Genomic DNA, 6,000 nt, shown 5'->3' with positions numbered 1-6,000 from the left:
TAAAAGGCTGAGGGAGAACACCAGCTTCTAAAAGGCTGAGGGAGAACACCAGCTTCTAAAAGGCTGAGGGAGAACACCAGCTTCTAAAAGGCTGAGGGAGAACACCAGCTTCTAAAAGGCTGAGGGAGAACACCAGCTTCTAAAAGGCTGAGGGAGAACACCAGCTTCTAAAAGGCTGAGGGAGAACACCAGCTTCTAAAAGGCTGAGGGAGAACACCAGCTTCTAAAAGGCTGAGGGAGAACACCAGCTTCTAAAAGGCTGAGGGAGAACACCAGCTTCTAAAAGGCTGAGGGAGAAGAGCAGCTCAATAAAAACTAAAAGGGTTTTGATGCCGTATTTATAGTAAAGGCCATTTTAGTGCAACTTTTTAAAAATGCTTCTGAATCCTGTCTAACGGGGGAAATTAAGCATTATACTGAAAACAACAATTTCACTCAAAAAGACAGAGAGAGGTTGGCCTTTTTCCTGGCTTTGGTCAATAAGAGAAAAATGACTTTGATTGATGATAGACGGGGTATAGGCTATTTTGGAATACATTTCTTTATACTGGTGCTGTTACAGAACACACATACTGTACATGCACAATGGTACTACTTCTGTCCAGGGCCCACCGTGCACTACTTCTGTCCAGGGCCCACCGTGCACTACTTCTGTCCAGGGCCCACCGTGCACTACTTCTGACCAGGGCCCACCGTGCACTACTTCTGTCCAGGGCCCACCGTGCACTACTTCTGTCCAGGGCCCACCGTGCACTACTTCTGTCCAGGGCCCACCGTGCACTACTTCTGACCAGGGCCCACCGTGGACTACATAGGCTATACGAGTGTCAATTGGAATACACACCAGATCCACAGTGGAGGGGAAACGACTCACCAGAAGAAAAACGTGGTGACAGACAGCTTTCTCTGTGTCTGTTTGAAGGCACAATCTGGGATATCTCCTGCAGTTCAATGACCCTTTCCAAATGAATGGTATACAAGCTGAAACACAAACTCAGTACTGTGGCTTTAAAGTGTACTCTGAGTTTCTGCCTTGGTCTTAATAATATACCCAGATAAAGCTAGAATCCAGTCTAAAGTTGAACCATAGACCACCAACCTTCCATTACACCACCGCGAGCTACAATAGACTAAACAAACTTTAAACCCTTCTCTCAACTAGGTAATTCAATGTTTGTGTCCCAAATAGTACCCTACTCCCTTATTAATAGTGTGCTAATTTTGACCAGGTCCCATAGGGCTCTAGTCCAAAGTAGTGCACTATATCCAAAGTAGTGCACTATATCCAAAGTAGTGCACTATCTCCAAAGTAGTGCACTATATCCAAAGTTGTGCACTATATCCAAAGTAGTGCGCTATATCCAAAGTAGTGCGCTATAGCCAAAGTAGTGCACTATATCCAAAGTAGTGCGCTATATCCAAAGTAGTGCGCTATATCCAAAGTAGTGCACTATATCCAAAGTTGTGCACTATATCCAAAGTAGTGCACTATATCCAAAGTAGTGCACTATATCCAAAGTAGTGCACTATAAAGGGAATAGGGTGCCATTTGGGACATAAACCAACATGTTCAAAGGCAGATGCATGCCTGAATTCCTGAAACGTACATTCAAATGACCTTGATAAAATAACACAAGCAGTATTATCAGCAACGTGCGCAATAAGATACCTGTTGAAGGAAAGAAACACGGTTTACTCTAATCATGTTGATTCTACGCAAATGTTACCCTAATTAGAATAATATACCGTATGTACATTTGTGAAAGGGTATTACAATGAATGCAGCACTGTAATGACAAAGTAATTAAGTGGTTTTAAATGTGAAGTACCAACATCTGCATGACAATGCATAAGGAGGGTGTCAAGTCCGTGGTTTGGGCGTGTGTCTAGCTGCCTCCTGGGCTGAATTAGACCTAGGTTCAAATTTAATTTGTTTTATTTTTTTGTAGACTTTATCAGCGCTTGATTGAACTTGCCTGACGCGATGGAATCATTGGAATAATCCCAAAAGTGCAAACCCCACCTATCTGGCTCTCCAGGCAGGCTCAATGAAATGCTGAAAAGAGTTTGAAAGGAAACAAATGCTTGTTTGAACGCAGGTCTGGCCTGGGTACAGGCTGCGTTGCCTCTGCTCACTGACAACCGTAAACAATAACACTTAATTAGGAAGCAGTCACATCGTCATCATCATTGCATGACTAGATCCTTTGGTTAATTCAATCTTGTCTCACTCATTCTTTTCTTAGAATCATGACACAGCCACTATGAGTGGTCGGTATGGAAATCAAATGTAGCATTTTCACTTTTTTGGGGGGGGGTTCTATAAAACTGTGAAACTAGAAAGGAGCAAGATATTATTAATTACAACAACAAAAGAGAAAACAACATAGTGGGTGAGTGCTGCACACTCAGTTAGCTTAGTAGGTGATTTGATTTGATAGAGTACAGAGAAAAAAGCCTACATAATATTGTTCTAGTCTAGCGACAATCGTTTTCTAGTCTGAGAGGGCTATCTAGAACTAGTGAAGGTACAGTGTCCGTTGGACAGATAAATCACATTATGCGATTTCGAAGGCTCATCGAGTGAGTAAATCAAAGCTGGTCATTACACAATAGTGCCTGGCACCAAGTCAATGCAACGGCAGTGGTGTCCCGTGTCTTTCATTATGGCATGTTGAAGGGAATGGATGTTGACTTCATGTCAGTGACACCATTCCCCATCAAATTCACACAATCTGTTAACAGGCTCCATTTGGGGGGAGTCTAAATGAAACGGACAATGATCTTTTAGGATGTCAAATGAAGGAATGATACATGCCACATAAAATCAGAGTTAGTCTTTTCAATTTGGCCATAATGACAAAGACAAAGCATGTATGTAAGTATTTTTGTATATGAAATATATATATATATATATATATATATATACATATATATACAGAAATATCCTAATTACATACGTATTCACACCCCTGAATAAATCCTTTGTAGAAAAACCCTTGGCAGCTATTAGAGCTGTGAGTCTTTCTGGGTAAGTCTCTCTAAGAGCTGTGAGTCTTTCTGGGTAAGTCTCTTAAAGCTTTGCACACCTGGATTGTACAGTATTTGCCCATGATTTATTTAATAATTCTTCAAGCTCTGTCAAATTGATTGTTGATCATTGCTAGACAGTAATTTTCAAGTCTTGCCATAGATTTTCAAGCCGATTTAAGTCAAAACTAAAACTAGGTCGATCAGGAACATTCTATGTCATCTTGATAAACAACTCCAGTGAATATTTGGCCTTGTGTTTTAGGTTATTGTCCTGCTGAAAGGCGAATTAATCTCTCAGTGTCTGTTTGAAAGCAGATTAAACCAGATTAAACCAGGTTTTCCTCTAGGATTTTGCCTGTGCTTATAGCTATCTTCCATTTTATTTTTTATGCTGAAAAACTCCCTAGTCCTTGCCAATGACAAGCATACCCATAACATGATGTAGCCACCACCATGCTTGAAAATATGAAGAGTGGTACTCAGCGATATGTTATGTTGGATTTGCCTCAGACATAACACTTTGTATTTAGGACATAAGTACATTTCTAAGCCACATTTCTTGCAGTATTACTTATGTGCCTTGTTGCAAACAGGATGCATGTTTTGGAGTATTTGTATTCTGTACAGCTGTTCTTCTTTTCAGTCTGTCATTTAGGTTCGTATTGTGAAATAACTACAATGTTGTTGATCCAACCTGAGTTTTCTCCTAGCACAACCATTGAACTCTGTGACTGTTCTAAAAATCACCCATTGGCCTCATGGTGAAATCCCTGAGCAGTTTCTTTCGTCTCCGGCAACTGAGTTAGGAAGGACGTCTGTATCTATGTAGTGACTGGGTGTATTGATACACCATCTTAAAGTGTTAGTGATAACTTCACCACGCTCAAAGGGATATTCAGCATCTGCTCTTTTTACTTTTATGCATCCTGTCATTACTGTACGTGTAATGTGAAAGGTATTTTAATATTTATAAAAAATGTACCCCCAAAAAATGTGATTAAGCAAATATTTAATCAGGGGTCTTCTTCAAAAAAGGGATGACGACGCAATCTTTGCGAAAGGGAGGGAACATGTTTTTGTTGGTCTTCCACTCGCAGCCCAGACACTTCATTCAGGATAGGTGGCGTTAGCCGTGAGTTAGCCTGCCCCGAAGTAGGTTAGTTATGAAGGATTCATTGCCATAGAAACGTACCTGACTAAAAGGTGAGCCACTTTCATGGCACCTGTTATCCCGAGTTGAACTCAGAGTTGACCCAAGTTACCTCTCTAACTCCTCAAACCTGATTCGTAGTATAGGGCTCTGGTCCCCCATGGCAGCTAAAGATGGACGAGGGTAACTGCACATATGGAGTATGTCTGAAAGTGGGCGTGTTAACAGAAGTTGGAGGATCAACAGAAGTGGGTGTATGGAAAGTGAATCAGCTAATTGTGAAGATTTGTTTATCACTCAAGACCATGTTTTATAGCTGATTGTGCTGAATGATGAATCGATTGTTGACAAACGGTAGCATTTTAACTCAACTCTAACCCTTAACCTCATTGTCCTAACCTGCTACGTTAATTCTCCTAACCTGCTACGTTAATTCTCCTAACCTGCTACATAAATTCTCTTAACATGCTACATAAATTCTCTTAATCTGCTACATAAATTCTCTTAAACATGCTACATAAATTTTCCTAACCTGCTACATAAATTCTCTTAACCTGCTCTGTAAACATTGAGCTGACACGTGGTGCACCTTGCTATGTCTAACCAATACAGCGCACTGATTTTACACCCATCGTTGTTGATCCACCCACTTCTTTTGCAACGCCTACTTTCAGACACACTCCATGTGTGCAGTTACCCAAACTTGAGATGGAGTGACATGATGTCACGCTGTATAATGATCAGAGACATGCGTAGGAATATGTAATAGGGGGTTTTATTTTCTCCACCCAAACAAAAGAGCGAGGTGTAAACCTCTAAATAATACACGGGATGAGACCCGTAAAACAAGTGAACAATAACACGTAGCATGGAAGCCGAAATAACAGCACAGGTACTCACAGGACCAACGGACATGGTAACAATAACCGACAAGGACAATGGGGAACAGAGGGCACATATGCTAATCAGGGGGAATGGAAACCAGGTGTGCGTAACTGTCCTGCAATACAGCAAATTGTAGTGTATTTGAGGTTTAAAAAGGCTTCTGAACTTTGTAATTTCCACTTAGAAATTTCAGACTTGATTTTCCCTCATGAAAAATGTATCAACCCTTACAAAAATGTCCATTAATAATTCAAATTTCCTGTTGCCGCAGGACTGTTTTCCTTCTGTAGCAAACTGTCTCAAAATTAAGATCCTACATCTGTACATATTGTCCCCATGAGAGACTCTTACTATTTCAATTAATTGCTCAAACTAGTTCATTTCTCTTTTTTTTTTTATCTTGGAAAATTCACCCTACCAGGCCCCAATGGGAGTGTGCGTTGCACTCGTCCTGCAAGCAGAAGCTACCGGCCCAGAACAGTAATGTAGTGCTGTTTCCCTTTTGAGTTGCATGTGTCATTTCACAGTCAGGAACAAGGAAGGTTTAAATTAGACTGTTTGTTAGTAGGCCTTAGATGCAGATGTCAGCAGCAGAACAAACTCCTATCACAGGTAAAGACTAGTTTGACTTTTTCAACAACATAACTGACTAACTAGCTAGCCAGCTAACTAGCTGATTTACAACATCTACATTCGCTATAACAAACTGATAGCCTTCCCTCTTAGCTCTTTCTTTGAACAGTAGACTATAAGTTTGCTTGCAGTGGAAAAAGTACCCAATTGTCATACTTGAGTAAAAGTAAAGATACCTTAATAGAAAATGACTAAAGTAAAAGTGAAAGTCACCAACTTGAATAAAAGTCTGAGAGTATTAAGAAGTATTAAGGTTTTAAGAACAAATTCTTATTTACAAGGAAGACTTATCAGGGAAC

Source organism: Oncorhynchus tshawytscha, linkage group LG25, assembly GCF_018296145.1.
Source record: "Oncorhynchus tshawytscha isolate Ot180627B linkage group LG25, Otsh_v2.0, whole genome shotgun sequence".
Classification (NCBI taxonomy): Eukaryota; Metazoa; Chordata; class Actinopteri; order Salmoniformes; family Salmonidae; genus Oncorhynchus; species Oncorhynchus tshawytscha.
Note: the sequence above shows the minus strand (reverse complement) of the source record.